Raw genomic sequence first — 24,311 nt, forward strand, 5'->3', positions numbered from 1 at the left:
AGAAGCAAAAGTAGCTGAGCCCATATTGATCAGTGGAGACAGAAGGCTGGCTGTGACTGCACACACTCCTCCTCCTCCTCTTCTTCTGTGAAGATTTTGATGGCCTAAGGATGGTTGTTAGACAAAGCCAATTCACCCCAGAAACAGTGAGAACCCTACTTAATTTCCAATCAGAGTGCGCCCAGATTACTTAAGCAACACCAGTGTGCGTTTCATGTTTTATTCAGTGCTCAAAGATCTATATAGCTGCTCACCAGCACTTATGAACTCCCCTTCCATTTTTCATATGCTGCGTGGAAAGGGCATTCCTCTGCGGATCCCTGTAAATGGCAATGTAAAGTTGTTATACTATGTTATTCTGAGTAAGATGTAATCAGCATAATTCTATCCAGAGAGAATTAGATATCATTCCTCATGACATACATACCTCTGTGTAAAAGAAGTGCAGTGCCTGGATTTTCTATTATACTTCAGTGGAAATGGCAAAAGAGAAAGGAGAATAGGTGTATGATAGGCTTTTGCAGCAGTGTACGCAAAGAAAGGAACAGGCGGACAGGTTCCAGTCCCTGCACCCCAGGCCTATCCGCACAAGCATTTATTCTCTGCTCATGATTCTTCACTCAGAGAATTTGAGGGCTCCTTCACGCAATGCCATCATCCTCAGAGGCCTGTCCCATATTTTGTAGCCATGTTTTGTGGCCTTTTCTTTTAAAGAGTGAGCCTACTGAGGTGTTGAATTTTAAAGGAACAGCAAACGAGCAAAAGCTGGTGCAATGCAGCAATTGCAGTATTTTGTAGTGCCGCCTTGCGGTTGTACAATGCAATGTATAGGAAGGCAGAGAAAGCAGAACTCCAGAAAAAGCCCACATGTAAATGATGCTCTCTTTATCCCACAAAGAAATTGGAAGAAGAAGCCTCAGTAACATGCTGGCTTAAAATCCATGCAGGGAACTTGTGTGTGCATGCATGCACATGCATTTGTGCAGGCCACAGAGTGTGGTGCATCTCCCACAGAGTGCCAGAATAACTCCTCCCCTGCCAGGGTGCATCATTCCAAGCAGCCAAGCAATTTCCATCAAGCAGAGGCCCTTTCTTCTCACTAGCTCTTCTTTCCTAGCCCCTGTATATCATTTCTTCTGAGAGTGGCAGACGTAACAGGAGCCTGTGAAAGAACAAGGTGCCACATGTTTCTAGGTACGCATAGCAATCCCCAAACTGGTGCCTGCCAGATGTTTTGGACCCCTGGGACCATCTGTCCCAGGCAGCATGGCTCATGGCCAGGAATACGGGCAGCCATTGGCCTAAGCACCAAGGACTCCAGGGCATGGCAAGCTTTCAGAGGCGAGGCACAGAGGGCTACTGCATACTGTGAGTTGCCCAGCTGCAGTGGAACATGGGCAACAGAGCTGCATGAAGACCATCACCATGGCAGTTTGATGGTGTGAATGATACACAAGCCCTATGAGAGCCATCCCACCCACTCAAGATAGAAGATTTATTCATTTATTCATTAAAAGCTTTTCTACTCCGTCTTGCACTAGTGCTTCAGGACAGCTTCCCACAGTGTTTGAAGTGGGCCTGTTGCTTCTCCGGTTGTGCAATTCAAGCTGACCTCCTTAAATAGGGCAATCTATTAATAAGGTAACCTAGATCAGGAATGCTTTTACATAGCTGTATTTCAAGAAGGCATTTGTTTATTTTTAAAAGTATACTCCTTCCTTTTCCCCAAAAATGGTGCTCAAGGCAACAAACAGTAAAACCTAGATTAACTCTTAATTAAAATGTAACATAAAAACAAATAAAGTAAAAGTACATAAATAGTACAGGAAAGCATCAGCAACCAATTAAAATTTCCAACAAGCTTCCTCAGCACTGAATTCTGGTGCAGGTATCTCTTCACAGGTTCACAACATTCAGGACATGATGATGGATGCATGCATTGTGCTTGGACTCTTCCCTGAGAGAGTCAAATAACTTCAACACTTCTTTTCTTGTGTCGAACATTGGTGGTTTCCATAAAAATGAATTCAAAAACCTATTGAGTAGGTGGGTAGAAACTATGGCAATTATGCCAGCCAAGAGATTTGACTCCTAACCCAGAGAGGGTGCTTGTCTAGTTGAGCGGAAGGGAGAACATCCTCGAGAAGGCACAGGGTGACCAGGCTGGATAAAGTTGAGATTCCTGAGTGCATTCTTCTGCAAGATGTTTTGACTGCCAAGATGCCACACTCCACAGCTGGAATCCAGACAGGCTGCAACCATCCTGGTGCTCCTTGCTATGGGTGTAAAGATAAGCTCCTCTGGCATTTCCTTCTGTATTTCTTGCCAAGTTGAACTGGAAATGTGCCTTCGCAATTGACAAGGGGTATCCTGGCCAGAGGGACAGTGATATTTCTAGTGAGATTATGTACTCCTTTCAACTTGGCTAGAACATGGTTTTAGAGCTGGATATCTGCTGATATATACATTTTCATGGGTAAGCAGAGGCAGGGAGAGAAAATGCAATACATGTTACATACATGCTACAATGGGCTGGTTACTCTTTAAGGTACACAAAGTTCTTTGCATTTGCCATAAGAGGCTAACTCCTTCAGAAACTTGATGACATAAAGAGCTGGTGTAGTTCCATTAGTCCATTAGATTATTTCAATGGAAATCAATATTTTTAATTACTTCCATGGTGTGTTCATTGCACATGTATATCCCAAATCCAGTCTAGGTGAGGAAGTTAGTCTGCTTCAAATTTCTAATTAGTTCATGTTCACAGTTGTTATCATCATTTTAATCTGGAGAAGGAAGATTAATTAGCTTTCCATCTCTGTGTGGAATTTCTGAAATGCCCCTTACCTTTTAATTATCTCTGAATCTGGTCTCTTATTGATTGGTCAAGTCTATTAAAACAAAGCTATAATGCCAGAATTGTTCTTAAAATGGCTCACAGAGTGCTTCCAGACAAGGCCCTTTCTCAGATGGGGGGCCCAAATGTCATTGTCTTCTATTTAACATCCCACTCCTGTGTTTTCTTAGCACTTCTTGAGCCTTTCCCTTGATGCAGAAAATCTGTGAAGGATCAAAAGCTACAGAATTCCATCTGACTGCTGGCACGAGGGGCAGAAGCTGAAAAGCAAGTGCATTCTTTCTCTTGATTGCTATAAGATGATTTCCACAATCAGAACCAACAATCCTCTATATTAGTATTTAACTTTTCTATAGCCAACTATTTGTAATGGGTTTTTCATTTGTGAAAATGAATGCTTTTGCTTTTATTGCTCCTTTGGCTTATCAAGACCCTTTTCTTAGTGTTCCTTGTTTCCCTTTAACTTCCAGAAACTCAGTCTGGCTTCCTTTTGTTCCAAAGGAATTAAACCATATAATATACTACTGCCCAATACTCTGAGAGAGTTCTTGTCTGCGGAACATTCAATAAATGGAGTTTGTGAAGGTGAAGAATCTGTCAGATATGATCTCTCTGGTATGAATCTTTTTTATTCTGCTGTCTTAAAGCAATGCTCAACCATAGTTTCAATGTTTTTTCAAGAGATCCAATGCTTCTTTATATAATTTATCCCTTACTTTTCTGTCCTCTTTGGGAGATGCAAAGCAACTTACAAAATCTGTAAAAGAATGAAAACGTAGAGATATTTAGTTAAACACAAATCTGAGAGCAAAAGTTGAATTCTGCACAAAATCTACATTTTGTGCTTATTACAATAATTTACAGGTGTTTCGCATGACATTGTCATCCTCTTCTGTTCTTTGCAACAATTTCAGCAGGGTTTTTTAAAGTCTGGAATTATCTGTTAATGGTGGCATAAAACCTCATGTATTCACACAATTTCACTATACCACTGTGTCACTGGGTTTTTCATGGAAAATATAGGGAAGCGGATGAAGAAAAACCCAAGTAAAAGCATGTATAAAGATGTTGATCCTGCAAAAAGAATTGTGTCAGAAGCATCAGTAATGTGGCGGGCTAAAAACCTCATGCAGGAAATCCCTTCCCTCTGAGTAAACATGAATAGGATTGCTGTAATACTGGGTCTGATGACCATAATATTGCTCTTACGAATGAGTAGGATCAGTAGCTTTACAGTACTGAGGCTAGCTTTTTCTGGTTTTGTTTCTTCTTCCCTTCCAAAGCAAGCTGCCCATTCCTGAGATGCTTGATCCCTTTACCCTGGTATTGCCTACACTGAATGGCAGCAGCTCTCCAGGTTTCTGGCAGATTTCTTTCCTTGACCCACTGGGAGATGCCAAGGATGGGATCTGTGATCTTCATGAAAAGCAGGTGCTCCATCACTGTGCCAGGAGAGCAGTCACCCTCCTTGTCTGGAACCACAGTATCTCATATAGGGCCCTGTTTGTGTCGGTGCTTAGGAAGTATAAATAGTGGATATGATAAAGCATTTGGTCACTCACTCTGCTCTGAAAGTGGGTTTCTGTCGAATTGAAGATCTGTGTTGCTATTAGCCTAAAGTTTTCTCAGCTGCGATATGCAGATATGAATCTTCTTAAAAATAGGTAAGTCCTTGGCCACTTGCCCTCTGTGAAAATCAAAGGGCATTCTTTGTCTTAATGAAAAATGTTGGTCTAAACAAAACTCTTAGGAGAACCAGCGAGAGAGTTCTTAGCATGACTCATCATGGAAATGCTTTTCATTGCATATGGCTTTTGCAGAGTTCTGCATTTATATGGTATTTTTCATCCTGACGAAACTGTTGCATTCACTCCCAACATCAGTGTTTTGGACAACTACTGCAAGCATTTCACAGTTGCATGAGTGGCTCCCACACAGAACCTGTGGGCAGCCTTCACGATCACCTGGCCACAGTGGATGGGGCAGAGATCAGCACAGGCTTAATAAAATGCGCAGTGGTTGCAGGCTGAGGGAGGCGTGAGAGCAGGCCAAATGCTATCAGCAACAGTCATCATTTGACTTTCACCTTAGCCCGTTAATGTAACTACCGGTTTGTTCATTCCCTGCACCAGGAAAATGCTCATTTTAATTAAAAAACAAAAACCAAGCACTCTTTAAGTCTCTTCCCTCCAATGTTCTGCAAAGTGAGAGGTTTTGTTCTGTCTTTCAATCTTGTATACATACCCCACAGCCAGCCACAGGTCTGTGGCTATTGTACAAGGGAGGTGACGCCTTCCATGGCTAGTGAGGTTCTGTTATTCTGACCTTCAAGAAATGCTGTGAGTCTTGGCAACTCCCCTGATCCATTGAAGAGAAGTACACATAATTTCCCAGAAAAATAATATGAATCCCGCAGAAAAGCGTAGAACCTGCCAAACCAAAAAACACTGCTAACAACTCATCAAAGGCATTGAGAAACAATTTTGTTCATTTGTGGTTTTTAATATTTCCAGTGGCATTCAAGCTTCTTTTTACCAGATCCTTTATTACAATAAATTGCTGTTGGGAGAACACAAGGCCTTTGGCCCTCCAAATTCCTGCTCCTACTTCCCCACCTGTAGGCTTAATTTTCTTTGGGATAATGCAGTTGTAGCTAGGAAATGAGAAGTATGTCCTTAACATCCTAAGCCAAAGTTACTCCATAAGCAAACCTCCTACTAAAATTTTGTTTAGTTCTATTTGAAGCAGGATGGATCTTCAGGCAATGGCTAGCCGAAGGCCACACTAAAGTCCTTTAAATATGTATGTTGTTAGCATTTCTTACTTTAGCCCTAATAGAATTAATTGTATCAGGAGCACAGGATGTAGGGGAATATAACTACTCCCTCAGCAGTATGTTCCTGGTGAAAATCCTGCCTTGTTTGAAGCTGTTTCTTACCTTGAGAGGAAAGCTGCTGTTTGTACTGGGTGATTTGAGGCTGATATGCCCTGGAAAGCACCGAACTATAGCTTTACGTATTCTGGATTTTAAACCTTAAAAGATGTGGCCTTGTGGGCCCAGGCATGATAAACCAGGCATGATAAACTATTTCCCTGCATTTTATTTATTTATTTACCAGAACCAGAGTGTTTCATTTTCTCTCATCCACCTTCCATGTCATTATGGGGGCTTCTTTAGAGCCTTCTTGAGGAAAAACAAGCAAGCGTTTCTGTTGCCTCACAGGCTATCCATGGATTTGCACTTTGTTTGAAGCAGGCTCTGTCAGGCCTGGCCTTATCTTAGGCCAGTGTGAGGGGTGATAAAGCGATGGAGGGCAGAGCTGTCCATGCCACTTGGTTTCCCCGGTGTCCCCTGAGCTAGCCTGTTGCACTCAGGTGTAGCAGAGGACTCATTTTAGGACTAACATGTTCTTTTGGAGCAACACACACACATGCAGACACATGCAGCCCTGTGGCACCTCAAAGATGAAAAGATTTATTGCAGCACATACTTTCATGTCCACAAAAACTTCCACCACAACAATGGATTGCCTAGTCTTGAGGGTGCTGCCAAGGCTCTTTGCTGTTTACGGGAAGTCTGTTTTTGACAATATCCATGTGTTAGATTGTGCACCGTTTCTGACTGTTGAGTAAACATGGCCAGGACTGGGCTATAAATATGCAAATGCTGAAATGTTGCTTGCAATTGCTTTTTGAGCTTAAATGGATCAGGATGAATCATGATTCTCTCAAGGAGGCTTCATCTGGTCCGAGACGGCTGCTTCTGTGAGCGTGAGGCATTTCAGCTCCTTTTGTCCAGAATACATACATTCCAAAAAATAACATATTAACAAATAATGATAGTGATTCTAGCACAGGCTGAGAGCTTCTCTATACATCACATGCCTGAGATCCTTCAGTCACAAAAGAACTGCGCTCAAGACATTGTCAGCATCCTCTGTTTCTAGACTTTTTCATTTCTTTTTGAACAGAAGAAGTCTGGTATTGTTTCTGATCAAGTTCCTTAATGCTTCAGACTGATGGTTCACTTTTTGCAGTTGCACTATATCACAGCACCACCTCATGCTTGCTTTAAAAAAAAATGTGTTGCAGAGAAATTAAACTCACCGGGAGGGGAAAAAAAAAAAAACCCAGTTGAGAAGAATTTTGACTTCCCCCTGCAATGAAGATTGAAGAAACAGCCTTGGTAAAGCTGCATGAGAGATGTTTCATGTGGAGAAGCCCTGAATCATATCTGTGGTAAAATCAAAATTCATCACTTTCCTTAATGAACAGAAGCATGTATCTTGTTGGCTGTTTTATCATTGTTGTTGAACTTTTAGTGTTTATAGTGTCAGAAGTCTAAATATTTCATTGGTCATGATTCTTTAGTGTGGAGGAAGTAAATTGAAGTCTGGGTTGTCAGACACAATCGGGTAGCTCAGTAGCAAACCAGCGGCTTTGCCTCTGATCCGGTCCACGCCATCTCCAGGAGGAGCTTGGAAAACACTGTGTCCAAAAGTGTGTAAAACTACTGCAGTGCTGCAGACAATACTGACTTCAATGGATTAGTCAATATAAGGCAGAGTTCTGTGTTCAAGATCCTGCATTAAGGCCCTTGACTACTGATATTTGATTGGCAAATGGGAAAAGAACATTTAAAAATAAAACGAAAGCCTTTTTCAGAAAGTGAATGCACAAATGCTAGAAGTCTGGGCTGGGTAGAAGAAGTAACCATGCCACAAATCCTGTTCAGGCATTTAGCCTGAGCCTGGGAGGGTATAAAGTGTGGGCAGGGAGCATGCGCATCGGCCTGCCTCCAATGGGCCTGCGTTCCTACGCTGCCTCACTGCCATGCATCAAAGGTGTAGGTTTGATGGAAGGTACCAAGTGAGTTAAAACTGAGTGTTGATGGGCATCAAGTTTACAGTAGGAGGACTCAGAAAGCCTAGTACTGCAAGAAAGATCTAAGAATCATTTACAGAGCTGGACAGTGAAGATATTAAGTGAGACACTCAAATGCTTTTATGCTTTTTATATACAATGGACAGAATCCAAAGTGGTGTGAGCAACTTTCCCCAGGGGGCCTTTCTCCTGCAGTACAGCCCACCCCCAAAATATGCACCTAAGAGCCCTGCAACTCCACAAAGCAGATCTGGAGAACGCTGAAGGGGCTTCAGCAGGTGAAGGGGAATTTTCTCCAGTTTCCACTAAAGGAAATTGTTCCACCAGTGGAACAACTTTAGTGGGTTGAACCAACAACTTTTCTGTGATATGGGGAGGGTATTGTCAAGCTGTTGTTGGCATATGTGAGCACAGCACTGTTCCCTAATCTGTCATCAGCCATAATTTTTTAAGTGTGTAAGGGACTTGGGATTTCCAGCCTGCCTGCAATATTCCTGTGGTTGTTGGTACCAGAGAGGGATTGTGAAAGTGCTTGGCAGGATGCAGTGAAAATTCTCGCTCAAGTCTTCGCCCTCCAAGCACAGTGATCCAGGAACAGCAGCGTTAGTGGGTAGGGGCAGCCCTCATCTATTTAGGCTGAAAACCTGAATATAGTCCTGACTCACCAAAGAGTCAGTCAGGTTTCTGCAGCTCTTAAAGAAGTACCACAACATCACCAGCTCCACTCTGATAGATCACAGTTTATATAGGAATATAGCAGCAGGAACTTATCAAATAATTTTCATAACAATACAGCATTTTAGAGCATCCAGAGAAACTCTCAGGGTCAAACTACACAATGTGTTAAGGCTGTATCTAGCAGGTATGCCTTTTCTCATTTAAAAAACTTTTTTTTGGGTGGGGAATCCAATCTTTTTATTGGGAGACCCCTTTGTGAGGAGGAGAGGTTTAATTCTTTCTCAGCCATGATTTCACCAATAATCACTTTCCCTTCAAGTTATGGGACTTAGGAAACATTAAAAGTACCCACTGGGCATGACGGGAGGTGGAGGGCAACACATGTCAAGGTTGGAGAAGCTGGTCAAGGGCCATCTAATAAATTTATGGCACATAAGAGATTTGAACTGGGATCTTCAAAAATCTTGACTATCCCTGATCATGCATTGTACTACATCAGCTCTTATGTAATCAAGAGTGTAATCAAGTCCTCAGACACTTGATTTGTGGATCCAATCCCTGGAATCTCCAGTTAAAAGGACTGGGTGAAAGGAATGGCTTAGAAAAGAAAACTAGTGGAAAAAGCAGCCAAGATGAATAAGACCTCATTGAAACTAAAAGTTTATAAATGTAAGATGTTCAAGTCATGGAGAGAATCTCATGAATACAGCAAGACACACATTGACAGAAGTGGCAGCCATTGATTGCATGTCCATCAGCCTCATCATTCACCACAGGTAATGTGCAGAGCAGGCAGCTTTTCTATCAAGTTCCTCCAACGTTTTGGGGACTGAAGGTGAGTAGAAAAGCTGAAGTGGTTCTCTTATGAGCAGTTGGCATACTGAGATACTTACAGGAGTCAGGAAGCTGGGAAAAGGTCTTTTAAAATAGAAAAAAATTAACTCAGCGGACCTTCAATAGTCCCTTTATCTAAAATAATAAGCAGAATTCTATGCTTGGCCCAGTAAAATATCTGCAAGGGATATGATTTATTGAGAGTCATAAGAAATGTGTTGCTACTGCCTAGGGGGAAAAAGCCCTGTGTGATTAGTGGGAATAGCAGGCCTGCCTAAACTTTATAGCTGGGCCACCATTTTGGACTCCTTTTCATTAAGTGGTGAATAGGTCTGGCCAGACAACACTGTATTTCAAACTCTAATCACTATACAATTGAGTTCATTGTTTTGCTACCACTACCACTTTACTTAAAAAAATATGCTTGACTCAACTTTTCGCTGATTATTATCATAAAATTGCCATACTTTCTGAAGCACATTCATGGTGAATTTGACAGGCATTAGTCACTGCCTTTGCTGGTAGTACCCTATAGAATTTACTAGAAATTGAATGAATGCATGGGCAATAAAAAGGTGCCAGATATGGCTGTAAGCAACTCTTGTGCAGAGCCTGGCTAATATCAAAACAGAGCAATGGGGTGACTGTAAATAAAGTTGCTCATAATGTGAATGCACATTAAACACATTCCTGCTTTATGAAAAAGAAATTCAAACATTCTTCCATAAAACAACAATTTGTTTCTAAGATTTACTGAAGTAGGACACTTCAGTAAGCTTATTTTGTGCCAAAATGCTCTTGTGCATATCAACATATTTATTGAGGCACAAACCATCCTTCATAATCACATTTAAGTCACATTTGTTTCAATGGGTGAGTTAAGCATATATTGCACTCATTGCAATCAATGGGACTTCAGTTGGAAGCTCCAAAATGTTGATCTTACTAAGAACATGTTAGATATGCTTCAACATATCTGGAATCTGTGAGCTATGAAGGTTAAGTGGTCCTTCATTTCAGGTTTTATGGATCAGGGGAGAACAATACTGTGATCACTAAGTGCAACAATCCTGGCCAATGTGAGAGAAGATCAGGTGACTTTTGAAGCACCTTCTCCTCACTGTATGATTCCACTGAAAAAGTAGCCCAACAATATAAATATAATTCTGGCTTTGCCATTGGAATTCCTTGAACTAAGTTAGTTAGTCCTTCTCAGATTGCTTAATACAAGCTTTACTCCTATCCAATGTTATGTGTTTACATAATATTGCTAACTTTTTTTTGGGGGGGGGGGTTGGATTATTCTTGGATAAAGCTTTTGGCAGGGAGAACTGAAGCCACGTGTATCTTTATCTGCCAACTTAGTATAATATTAGATGCATCTGAGCAAGTGAACTCTAGTCCACCAAAGCTTTGTCTTGTAACAGCTCTGGTGAGGTTTAAGTTAATGTTAGTCCTACTTAGATTAGAGCAATTGAAATGAATGGCACTTAAGTTATTTCATTTCTACCAACAGAACCTATTTCACAGTAATCTCAGCTGCAGGTAAGGCAATGTGTTAATTTAAAAAAAAAATGGAGGAGCTAGGACCAAGAAGGGTGTCCTGGAGCAGACCGATGTTCGTGAGTACCATGTTGCCTACCTCTGAGTAATACTAATGTCGGATACACCCACTAGATACTACTCTGAGTCTTAGCTCCTCATTCTGGGCCTAGGAATTGGGGGCATCATGCATCTAGGGGCCAGGGCTGCACCCTGATTGTTGTTGTTAGGTGCCATCAAGTCATCTTTGACTTATGGCAGCTCAATGAATGAATGCCCTCCAAAATGTGCTGTCTTTGACAGCCCTGCTCAGCTCTTGTACACTCACAGCTGTGGCTTCCTTAAGAATTAATCTATCTCACAGTTGGTCTGCTGCTGCTGCTTCTGTCTTTGACTATGCCTAGCATTATGGTCTTCTCCAGTGAGTCTTACCACTCCTCTGAGTCTTTGTGCATCTAGGGCTCAGGGCATAGGACTGTACCATGATGATCTGATTGATTGAGTCAAATTCCATACCATTTTTCAGTATAAATATTCTTATCACAGCTCACAACCCTGATTTAGGGTGATGGTTTCACAATAAATACAATTTTATTGAGTTTTATTGTATTTTAGGGAACACTGAACTGGTTGGTATTATTGGACAGTGTTGGACCGTGTGGACATGGAGACATAATGAATAGCAACACAGCAACCTGTTCAGCATTCCCTACGGTTTTCCACACTTGGACTTTCTTAGAGCCACCAGTGTCAAGTGGGCTGCAGCTGCTTCTTTCAATACTGAAACAAGCCGCTTCATGACAAAAGGGATCAATTGGCCTCACTTGCAAATCAGACGTTTTTTGTTGACTTATGCAATTAAATCCTAACTGCAATGGTTCACTCAAACTTTAAAAGCAAGATCTGTATTGGCTGTTAGGGTTAAGGAACAATTCCCAAGCACGAGAGTATTGCAATATGCTATCAGCAGTGACAGATGCAGCACAGCAGCTGCAATGTGTGGAAAGGTAAGCTGTGTGTGAAAGATTCATCAGTCTCCACTCGAAAATGTAACTGCTAAAGACACAGAAGAGAGAAAACTGGACCTTCAGGGAAAGCAGCCCTAACCATTCACAGTAGCAACCTTTGAGTAAGGCATACCCAAAAGTTAAAAGTAGCTACAATGCAGAGACAAAATGGTATCAGAGGAGACACCAGAAAATCAGGGCAATCCCTGGTGCACAGATATGCCAATAGTCTTTAGTATGCTTGATTATTCTGAAGCTGCTAGTTCATAGTAATTCATATGACCTCCAAGTATGCAAATATTACAACAGTTACTTCCATCCTTTGTTTGCTCACTTAAAATGAGCATTCCAGAATCATCATTGTGAAATGAGACTATGTTGTCCTTCCATTTTCCTCCCAGAACTCATTTGTTGTGATTTCATAAAAGCCACAGCCTTTTAAAGGCTCCTTTGCCATCAAAAAGTTTTCTGCTTGCAGGGTCAGCTCATTATTGCTTTTTGCTGAGTGTGGCAGTGGAAGTCTTTAATTAACCTTTGATTTCCTCCCACTTCTTCTCTTCACTTTTCACATAGTGAAATAACAATTTTAACTATATAAAAATAAAAGAATGAGGGGAAATGGGGAATGAAAACCCCAGCCTATAGCAAAATAAATTAATAATAAGGACTATTCAAGGGGAAAGGAACTATTCTTTTGCAATTTTATGCTCAATGTGTCACAATTAAATGGGCTGAACTCACAAGAAGTTTTTAATTAACACTGGAATAGGATTTTGCCAAGTAGAATGCATCACTTAATAGAGAATACAAAAGGATAACGACGTACAGTGTGTAGATCAACCCATGCTGGCAATAAGCGCTCAGAAAACCATGGTGCCGCCACAGATGTCTGGGCTCACTGTGGGTTGCTTGCCCAGGTATAGCAGGACTGATTTAAGTCCCCAGCCTTGCCACAGTTGTAAGCCATGGGTTGTTGTAACCCAAGTTGCACTGTTAAATGAGCAGCATTTTTGTTTGGATAAGTCTAGCTGCTTAAGTGCAGATCTTATTAGTAGTTCTCAGTGGCAGAGGCTTCATAACGACTATTGCGACAATATAGCAGTGCCATTCACAGATTTCATAGAATGCAATGCTTTCTGGAGTGAGAATATACTCATTGGATTCAATATGCAAATAGATTTTGGAAGCAAGTATTGTTGGGTTTTCACATTATCATTTCTTTACAAGGTGTCTCCTTATTTAGCAAGTTTTCTGCAGTTCCAGATTGACCTGTATAGGTCAAAACTGCATCTGATTTGGAACAAAGAAAATACTTTCTGATTAGTGCTGAAGATATTAAGTTAAATTTAACTACACAGCAGCAATTCAATGAGTGGGAAATTTTAGGGAACACTGAGCAACCAAGGGTTTAAAAGCAGTTAGGCATTAAATTAAATAGATGAAATGTTTCTTAAAGGCCAAACAGTTTTAGGACATATAAATAACTACTGCAAAGGGGGAGAGCACATTTTATTGCAGGATAAGTATGGGCCAGAAAAGAAACCCAATGAGGGTTTAACCATTTAACTCCTACTAAAGTTTCATATTTGTTGTTTTGAGGGAACATTTTCATAACTTTAGCTATGATCCTTAACCCCAACCCCTTTCATGTCCAGATCTCATTTGCCTGTTCCATCGAATGAATGTTAAGAATAGGGTTCATGCCTGTACCAAAACAGTAACCCAACATAATAATCTGCTATTCTGGAGGGGCCGTGATCCAATGTTGCTGGCTAATATGCTGATGCAAATGCTTACAAAGCTGCCGTGCTCCATCTTGCTTTCAAATATAGTGAACAAGTTATCATGGATGGATAGATGGACAGAAAGTAAACAGGAGAGACAGAGGATGCAGTCTGGACAGATGGGTGAACAGGCAGAGGAACAGATAAAGGAAGAGGAACGGGAACAAGAAACAGCAAGATAATTAATCTTATAACTTGGCCAATTGTCCCACAAACAGAAGCTTTCTAAAAGTTGCTGTTTGGGCAGGTGAGTACTGGGATAGAAGGCTTTTCTATTCTTCAGTCTTCACTACTGCTCCATTTCGAACCATGTTATTGTCAATCATAACTTCTACACAGGCAAATCCATCATACCATTCTTTCTCCCTGCAAAAGTGGCTTGCGCTTGGGACCCATTTCTGTTATCTCAGACTGTGTTCTCTCCCATCCCAAGAATGCAAGAGGAGCTGTGCCAGATCAGGCCCACGGCTTAAGTAGCCCAGTGTGGTTCTGCTTGCACAATGGCCACCTTCCCACCTGTGGGATGCTCAAATGTGGGGCAGGAGGGTAATAGACCCTCTTGCTCATGTTTCCAAGCAACCAATATACTGGGGCACCCAGCGTTTGATACTGGAAGTAATATATAGCCATCAAGACTAGCAGCCATGGCTAGCCACAGGGCATATGATTCTTCAGAGTCTCAACAGTGAGATCCCCTGACTTCTGTGCCTCCTTCAAAGGCAGGCTGGAAAGATTGATGCTAGCTGCCCCTCCAAGAGCGAAAATGCACCTGAGAGAGAGGGAAAGGGTGTGCACGGGGTGGGAAGGGGGCAAGACTGGGCCTGTTTACTGATGTCACTTCCTACTGGTGCTGCAGCCTCTCTCCCTCCTGCTCCCTGATGCTTCATCTGGATGAAATGCTTGGGGTGCAGAGCAATTGCAGTGGAGATTATGGTCATTGCTTCAGCCATTGGATGCTTGTAAGCTTCTGCGTTTGGTGGCTTCCAGGCATCTAGGGCAGGAGTGATAGGGTCGTGCTGCTATTCTCTGTTGGTGTGTTTATTCCCTTTTTAAAGCTGTCTGAGTTGGTGGCCATCATTACATGTTTGGATGACCCAGGTTCTTGTCTTATGAGCAGGAGAGGAAACTTTCTCCATGCATAATTGGCATGCTTCTATCATGCCTGCAGTCACCATTTTTCTAAGCTAAATAGTCCCAGACATTGTAACCCTTCCTGAAAGGGGAGTTGCTTTAGCCCGTTGATCATCTGGGCTAGCCTTTCCTGAACCTTTTCGGTTTGACTAAATCCTTGTCATGGCATTGCAATCAGAACTGTACTCAGTTCTCAGCGATCATTTTGTTTGCTCTTTCTATGCAGTCGAGAAGCCACAAGAACTAACGTCCTGGGAGGAAGAGCCACCATGCATCATGCCACCTTTTCCATGGCTGAGCATACTACACATTGCAAAATTGCTACATTGATCAAGGGTGGGACTGATTGGCACTGCAGCTGCCAAGCAAAGAGCTGGGGTGCATGTGTTTGCTAAGGAACAGCTCTCATCTAGTGGGGAGAGGATGGCCATGGCTACTTTGTGAGGCTGCCAAGAGATGGAGAGGCTTCCCTGTTGCCCCTTCCTGAGTACCAAGACTGGGCATCCGTGTCCTCCAGTCAGAGACAGCTACAGGTTCGCACCACTTACTTCCTGTGGATGATGCTTTGGGGAAACAGCAGCTCTTGGACTGCCCCATAAGCAAAAGCAAGCATAAAGATTCGTGCAAGCATTGTCTAGCACTTAAAGGCATGTTCAGGACTGTGGGGAGAGGCCAGTCTGCCACACACTGCAGACTGTTCAGTGCGAGTTGTCATGCTTTCTGAAGAAGAGGAGGAGTCAAGTGGGATGGGGGAAAAGCCTTTGAAGTTCCTTCCAGTGTGGCTAGTGAGGTTTCTTAGCCTGAGCGTGAAAATCAGCCTGGGGGGGAGGGCTGGGGGGGGAGAGGATTTTCAGGAAGGGAGGGTTAGGTTCTTGACCTTGTGTGGAGGCACTGGGAGAAATGAGCTGCTCAGCTGGAGGGGCTTCATCATTCACAAGGTCTTGCACTCCAGCTGTGAGAGCCACCCTGAGGGTGGAACCAGGAGGGACTGAGAGAAAGTCTCCATTTTGGATTCAGCTCATTACATGAGCAGAGGCTTCTTTTTTCAGCTTTGGTGGAAGGCTATTTAGGGCTCACACGGTTCTGTTATCTACAGAGTCTCAATAAAAGGACTGCACTTTCAAAGGACTGTTTTGAGTTTTGGAAGCAGAGGAAAGGTGGGAAAGGACCAGCTCATGACAAAGGGCAGAGGTTTTTTGTCACCCCCTCCCCCATGATGCTCTTAATTATATACTAGGATATTAGCATAAAATAACTCATGCAGATCACTGAAAGTGATGTTCCATTGAAGGGAGAGCAACTGTTTTATATCTCTGAACTGAAATTTGCCTTTAAATAATGGAATATCAACTTTTTAAAAAATGGATGCAGACAGAAACACTGGTTCCCTTGCAGCGTTCAGAACAAAGTTTTTCAGGACCATTTTGAATTTGGCAGGGAGATGAAGCAATGGGACAGAACAGTGGAAAAATAGTTAGCTGTAAGCCCAAAACAAAAAAAGACAAAAATCAAAAAAATCCCACACCAGAAAAAGTAGTGTTATAAAAATGAATTACAAATGTGTTCAGTGCATTCAGAAATTAAAGCTATGAAAGCACAATTTACTTTGCTTTGATATTCAGGACATTTGAAGCTGATTTCTATGGTCTGAGTTAGTGACTTTTTTAATGAACAACAACTCAGATTTGTTTGAGTATTACATGCTTAATGTACTGGAGGTCTTAAAAGAGGAAATAACACACAGGCCACCCATACAACCATGTCTGAAAGAGGAAAGAGATGGTCTGAAAAGTGGGTGAACAGCATTCTCTTTGTCTTGCAATACGATTGGCCATCAGCAGAGCTCTCTTCTGCTGTGAACAAGCACCCTGGACTACCAGCTGCTGTAATGAAGGCAAACCCCATGGCAGGCCTAATTAGGAAGAAAATAGAAAATAGAACTGCTGAGGTCTTACTTCCCTTATACTAATCTTTGTTACAACCACACTTAAGATATTGTGTTCAGTTCTGGTCACCTTGCTGGAAAAAAAGACGTTCTTGAGTATAGAAATGGGCAACAAGCATTATCAAGGGGCTGGAGTAGCACCCTTGGGGAAATGACTGCAACAATTGGGAATGTTAGCTTAGAAAAAAGGCAAGTAAGGGGAGACGTGATAGAGGTGTTTAAAATAAGGTGTGATGTGGAGAAAGTGGGAGGGACATTTTTCTCCCTCTCCCATAATGCTAGAGAGGGTGCATGATGCTGATTGGTGGGAAGTTTAGGATAGGTAAGAGGAAGTACTTCTTAGTACTTAGTAAAATGATGGAATTCTCTCCCATGGAAGTGGTGATGGTCACCAACCTGGATGGGTTTAAAAGGGGATTGGACAGATTCATGGAGGAGAAGGAAGCTATCAGTGGCTACTAGTCTTTCTGGCTGTGTGCTACCTCCTTTACCAGAGTGGCATGCCGGCATACGCCAGTCACTGAGGAGCTTGCACCCCTCCTGCTCAAGAGATCCTGTGGGCAGCTGGTTTGCCACCATGTGTATGGAGTGCTAGACTAGTTGGACCTTTGGTCTGATCTAGCATGGCTTTTCTTATGTTCTTATGAAAGAAGCAGTAGATTTCTCTGCATCTTGAGCCTAATTTTCAGCTATGCAGCTTAGTTAACTCTCATAGCAATGAACTTTGGCTCCATACAACTTCAGGAGAACCAATTCCATGCTATTAGGTTTCTCTTGGCCAGTGTGGTAAGAAAACCTACATGGGGGACAGTGTAGTCTAAGGAAGTGGGGTACACAGGAACAAAGAAACTGCATCACTATTCTTAGGAACACGCTTTATTCCAGTTGGCATGAATCCTTGAGTTCCCTGTGGAATGACGTTACGTTCATCCTTGACACAGGAACCAAGGTGCTGAGACTCTGCTTGAAATGAAAGCACCTTCCAACCTTCAGAACTGTAGGTTGTTTATAGGTTATTTCACCAGGCTACCAAGGCAGCAGGCAAGAATGATTTAAAAAAACCCATGCTTGTCGATGCCATTAGTTCACATATCAGGACAACCCATCATGGGTAAGTAACCACAGTGGGTTGCTCTGTTGTTCAACATTTGCATATGTTTGTTTTTAATTTAATTTAATTTAATTTTTTTTTAAGAATGGTCAGGGAACCTCAGTAACTGCAGCAGTAAATGCTCCAAAACGAAGCTGCAAAAACATAGGAAGTTAATATCTCCCCTTTCTGGAGAGGCTGAATACTTGGGGAAGTCTTGAAAAGGTGGAAGGCATTGAAAACTGTTCTACACTTAAAATTGAGATGATTATCTTGTTAAGTGGGAGGGTTTGACCCGCCCCCTTTTAGAGCATCTACTTTGATTACATTTCCCTCTTTACCTACATTTTTCAATAAACAACAATTGGACTCCAGTAACCATGCACAAAATCTATATGCAGTCTCACCTTGTCAGTTTTATTGTCCATTCCCTACTCTGCTTCACTGTTCCCTTTAACTGCTGAAGTAGACTAGGAAATTGATGAGGAAAAACCATACATACAGGATAGCCTTAAGAGTGGCCTTGCATACTTGTGAAAGACTGAAAATGTTAATATAAATAATTATAATTATAAAACTATGAACAATGAACACAGTTGCACAATGTTTAGGAAATAACAAATGACCCTAAGTTTGCTTCTTTGAGGCACCAGAAAAAAATGGTGGGGAACAAAAAGTAGCAACTGGAGCAGGGAAGTCAAAATAATGTGGCTTCTACTGCAAAAGGCAGCGAGGTATGTGGCAGAGTCAGCTGGAGAGCTGAGAGGGAGGGATGGGTGAGCAATCCATAGTTAGTTTGATCATCTGTATTGTGTGTCATGGGTTGTTCAGCAACCCACCAACCAACCCACCATACCTTATTCATGGAGTGGCTTAATGTGACGTGTGAATGTGCCCAGTGTCCTAAGTGGGTTTTATTGATATGTTCTAGAAGAACACAAAGGCAGCACAATCAGATTTAATCAATGTGAAAAGAGATGGGCACTACAAGGGGTTTTATTTGCAGCCATCCAAGTGGCCACAGCTGGGTAGTGTTAATAACTAGAGAGCTGGTTTCATTTACTGTGTTGGGCCTGGCTTGTTCCTTTGTTGTGGGTAGAGAGTTAAAAAGCTGGAATATGTGCACTAACAGTGAGAAGCGTTAGAAATCCTTTATGGATACTTTTGTAAGAATAAAGAGCACAGCTATAGCCACATAAATAAAATAAAGGTGTGTTTGTTTTAAAGGGGAAAATTCTTTTTAGTCCTGGCATAGTAATGGACTTCAGTAGGAAAGTCATTACTGACAGCAATTTCCACTTGGATGACATAAAAAACTGGGGTGAAATTAAATTCAGTTTTTCCACTGACAGAGCTACTTTAGCAGAACGAGGAGGGGGGATTGTCTTTCTTTGCTACAGCCCCCTGCATGCTCTGAAAATCTGTTCCAGAGGGATGCTCGCCCCCTGAGAGCAGATATTTGGGAGGGGAATGAGCAGGGGAAAAGTCTCACTGTGCAAGCAGGCCTCCATTTTTGCCATATTTCCACCTGAGGTTTGGAAGCACAAAATAGGTAGACCGCACAAGCAGCTTGGCACAAGTATTGGTAGATGCAGACACTGGATACAGAGTCATGGGAGAGGTGCTGCAGGAGGGTAGGTGGCCATTTTGGAAACTGGCTTCCACAGACTTATGCCAACCTGCTGATAATGACTGCCCCAACCCTAGTTCAAGTTTTGTTTCCATGGCAAGTTTTCTATATCTTGAAGGTGGAAACTGCCATCTGTTGTGAATTGTCTCACAGGAATCCACTACAGTTGAAAAGCATGCCATTAAAGACTTTTGATATTTCATGGTGACTAAACCCCAATACATTTCCTACAAATGGTGACTAAAAACAGATACATTTCCTACAAATCTCTCAAGCCAAGTTGTCTGAAAATGATTGTACTGTCGTGGAGTTACCTAAAAACTTGGTGAACTTTTCAAGGCATGTTTATCAAGTGACTCACATATCCTGGTGGCTTGATAAACATCTTTGTTTCATGTCCGTTATCTTTATTTTTCTCATTTGCATTACATATAGGAAAAAGTGAGATCTTAGTATTCAGCGTTAATATGCTTCACCCCACTTTCTATTTATTTTAAGTGTATATTTAGTCCTGGGATTGGTTCTATATTATACAGACTGTTTTTAATGCATTGTTTTGAGTGAGGCTTATTATCAAAGCTGGTAGAAAAATAGTGGTTAAGAGCAAGAACAGACTGCAGCCAAATCTTCATTCAGATCATAGCCTGCTCATGAACATATTGAATAGGCTTATGCTACCCATTATCTGTTGGCCTCAGGCATCCACCAGTAATACGGGAATAATAGATCACAGCATTGCTCTAAGCATTATCAAGCTGATGCATATGAAGTGTTTCAATGATTTAGGAAGTGAGCTATATAAATACAAAGTGTTATTATTGTTAGCAGAAAAATACATAGGTGGACCATGATCCAGCCAAAGTTAATCACTTGCAAATCCAGTGATTTAATGGAGACCATAGGCATATATTCATTTGTGATAGGCAATGGCTCTTGAGTGCACTTAAGGTGTGTTTATCTGGGAGTGAGCTCTACTGAACACTAGGACTTACTTCCGAGCAAATGTGCATTGGATTATACCACATGTCTACTTCGATTGTGCCTAATAATGTATCAGTACTACCAAGGGCATGATCCTTTCCCCTCTACCCTTGATGCTCATAATCAATAACTAAGTAAACATAAGCCTCTGAACTCCAAGTGGAGTGTGGTGTTGGCTGTGTCTATTGCTACTCTGCTTTTTGCCCTTTAAAAAAAATCTAGATGGCCATTTCCTGCCATCAAGTTAAAGTGACAGGAAGGGGGAAGGGTGGAGGCTGAGTTGCTGCTAAGAATCAGCATTACTCTGGGGCCCCAGCCTCCCCCCCAGGTACACTCCCCCTTTTCCCCTCTAAGTCCCAGTTGCACCTTGGGAGGAACTGGTGCAGGTCTTCCTGCACCCACCATGAAGGAGGCAAGGGCTCACTCAGGGTCCCAGCTCCAAGATCACAGGGTCTTAGATCAGGTGCATGGAAGAATCCTGTAGCCTCACAGGCAGCATTGGGAGGGCTTGTCCTTAGGAAGGCAGTGATCTCTATTTTGAGATGGCTTCCACTCTATTTTAGGGTCTACATTTCCTGTCAAGAAGTGGCATAGGCATTACCGCTGCATTCCTGGGCTGGGAAATGAGGCATGTGCCCATAGAAATGGTGGAGGAGGGAGAGGGTATCTCAAGAGTGCTGCCTCCAATTGTTCAGGCAGACCTTGGGAACTGACGGAGTTTAGAAGTGCACGGAAGGGACATGGGAGATAAGCCAGATGAGCCAGGTTGAATTCCTGACCCCATGATGCAGCAGTGGGAGAGAAGGGCTAACCGATCAGAGGACCTGCATAGACCTGGGAGGGTAGCTCTTCTCCAGAGGTGCACATCCACATGAGTGAAGCCCAGGGTTACAGAAAAGGAGGCTTCTCAGAAATCATTTATAGTTTGGGTTCAACAAACCTCTCTGTGAATGCTCAGAGGCTCTTCCTCTATTGGTTATAGTTTGTTGCCTGTGCACTGGAAATGATGTGCTTTTATACAAAAGAACTGTCTGCTCTGTGGGATGAATGAGGCAGGAACCAGCTCCCAGCACTGTGGTGATTCCCTGCAGGACTTGGAAAATCAGATGGCCAAATTGTATGGCGTGCTTGCACAGATAGAATTGCCTGTGTTGGCATGTGAGGACCTGGATGGACCTGGGCGACCTCAGGGTCTGGTCTGATTATGTAGCCCCTCACAGCTTTTTACTGCTTCTGCATTGCTTCTCTGAACAGGCCTTTGGAAATCCATGCAGATCTGATTCGTATGCACAGTGTCTGAAATAGATGCTTATGTGGAGTAGAGTGGCTTGCAGACAGGTCCAAAAGAGAATGTCAGCAGAAGACCAGTCCATCCTGTAATTCTGTCCATGGTGGTGGCAGCTTCAGTGGGGATGTAGGTATTGCTGAGCCACAACAAGGTAGAGTGGGCCCTAAGTCATTTCCAGTAGGGGATGCTGGAAGACAGTAGACTTAAATGGAAACATATGATCTGTTTCTATTTAGTTTACTAGTGAGAAACAAAGTAGGGGGAGAAGAAGCCAATTATGTTACCCTCTTCTGATGCATAACGCTCAGTAGCCCTGATAGACTGGAGATATGGGAGTAAAGGACTGTTGCTCCTTCCCATGTCTCTGAGTAACATGAGAAGCTAGGAACCATGTTGGAGGAACTGCAGGTTTCACAAGTTATGGCTAATCTAACTTGTAGCCTTGTCTCTTTATAGCTCTGCAATTGTACAGTTCCTAACAGTCTCTGGAAGGAATACAGAAAGTAAAAAGCAAGCAAGCAGCAGTTCAAGAAGGTAAGTTAATAAACAGCAGAAAGACTAGGAGATTTCTGCATGGTTCTGTTAATTGGCTCTTAATCTTCTGTATCTACTGTTGGATTCATTGCAGAATTGAGATCCTTCCTGCTTTTGTTTTACCTAACCTCTAGATGATGCTGTGGTAAGGTGGAACAGAACAAATACACAAGTGAAAATGTGCTTTCTTTGGCTTTTATACTTAGATGCTGTATTATTCCTGCTGTAATTTTCTCACTGAAAATTATCTTTAGTTACAAAAGCAAAATTGGAAGGTATGTCATCATCTAATGAAGCTGTAAGCAACAGTGAGTATGGAATGATGAATGCCTTATAAAGACATGTCCTAGAACATTTATAGGAATAAAGATGTTAATTCAGCTTACAGTTTAAAGAGATTTCTTGTTAAGCAATGTTCGGTGGAGATATACCCAACACCAGCAATGTCTGCCTGCTTACCTGTCTGCAAACACATCATTATCACATTCACATATCTTATTTTAAGTGTTTAATTAAATCATGTAGGCTGCAAACCTAAAAATCGATTATGTGATGCAGTCCCTATGCTCAGTCGGCATGATTATGCTCTACAGAGAAAAGAATTTGCTTTAAATGTAGTGCTTATGTATAGTACAAATACAGAAGGACACCTATACGTACATCTATATCCACCACTTCACTTAGTTTAGCTTGCTTGTCATTCATGCTTTCCTGAATCAGTACTGGAAGAATGGGAAACACCTCAGAATTTATGATATAATATTCTCTCTCTCCCTGCTCCATAATCTTACATATAAATATCAGGTGGGTTTGATTCCAGCTCTGATCTGATGTAACCCCCTTATACAAAAGCCAGACCCCATACCATATCACCTTGGAGATCAGCAGTGTAGTGAAAGATCAAAAACTAGGGTAAATATGTTTCATGCACACTATCTCCTTTCTGCAGCACATGGATCCTTTCCACTTACAGGGCTTGCTTTATAATATTATATTGCCAAGTGGCTAATTTGAGCTGCCTTAAGACAGGGATTGAAGAGATGAACTACTCAGCTCTGAAGTACCTGAGATAGTGAGCTACAGATTTCTGAAGCAAGAGCTTCAGCTTCTTTTAAAGCTGAAAATGATCATATCAAATATGCTAGGACCAATCCTAAATTCACAAAAGGTGAGCCTGTCAGTGCTGCAGATCTTCTCCTTTGCCCTCTGACCTTCCTATCTTCAGGTGGAGGAGGTCACCAGTGCAGGTATCACTGCAGTGGTGGAAAGACCGCCCCGCTTCTCTCTGTCACTATTCCACAGCCAGCAGGGTGGGAAGAGGGGCATGTCAGGAGCAGATCGAGGGAGGCCCTAGTGTCAGTGGCTCCAAAGCCCCTCACTTCCCTGACATGCCTCCAGAATGGGTGAAATGCTGCACCAGCCCCGAGATGGCACACTTCTTTTCTCTCCCATTGAAATCAATGAATGGATAGGAGATTGGACAGGGACAAATGCCTTGGTTGGTGCAAGTTTGGCAGGGCTTACCAGGGAGCAGGTCATCTGCCATGAACTCTTCACATAAGCTTGCTCTAGAAGTTGTCTACTAAGAATACAGAAGAAGAGAGGTTTAAAGGCAAATTATGAAGCTATGAATCATTTGGTTAAATTTGCAAGTGTTCCACTATCTGCAAAATTTTGTCCATTTGTAGCATCCTTTGGGCACTGTTGCATTTTGCATTATGTGTGCTTTTATTTCTGATCCCAAGTGCCTAAGTGAGCATTTGTATTGATAATTCACTTTGTCATGTACCAGCAAGGAATTTCTTTTGTGGTCAAATTAAGCAACAAAAAAGTATAAACAAGATACTCAAGGGTGCATGCAGAAATGAAAGGAATTTTTTTTCCCAGGAACCATCTGAGAGTCATTCAAAGTAAAGAGACCACCCAACATGATGCAGGAGTAATGTTTCTAGAAAGTAGAATCACACTGAGGCAGCAGTCTAAATTTATTAACCTTGGAGTAAGCTGCATTGAACTCAATGGGGTCCACTTCTGGGTAGACACTGGCAGAATTCTATGAAAAAAATCCATATTGTTCATTCTTACATAGCCCTTGTTCTGCAATGGGGGCAAAATGATGGGGTTCC

Source organism: Varanus komodoensis, unplaced genomic scaffold, assembly GCF_004798865.1.
Source record: "Varanus komodoensis strain SLA01 unplaced genomic scaffold, ASM479886v1 scaffold1, whole genome shotgun sequence".
NCBI lineage: Eukaryota > Metazoa > Chordata > Lepidosauria > Squamata > Varanidae > Varanus > Varanus komodoensis.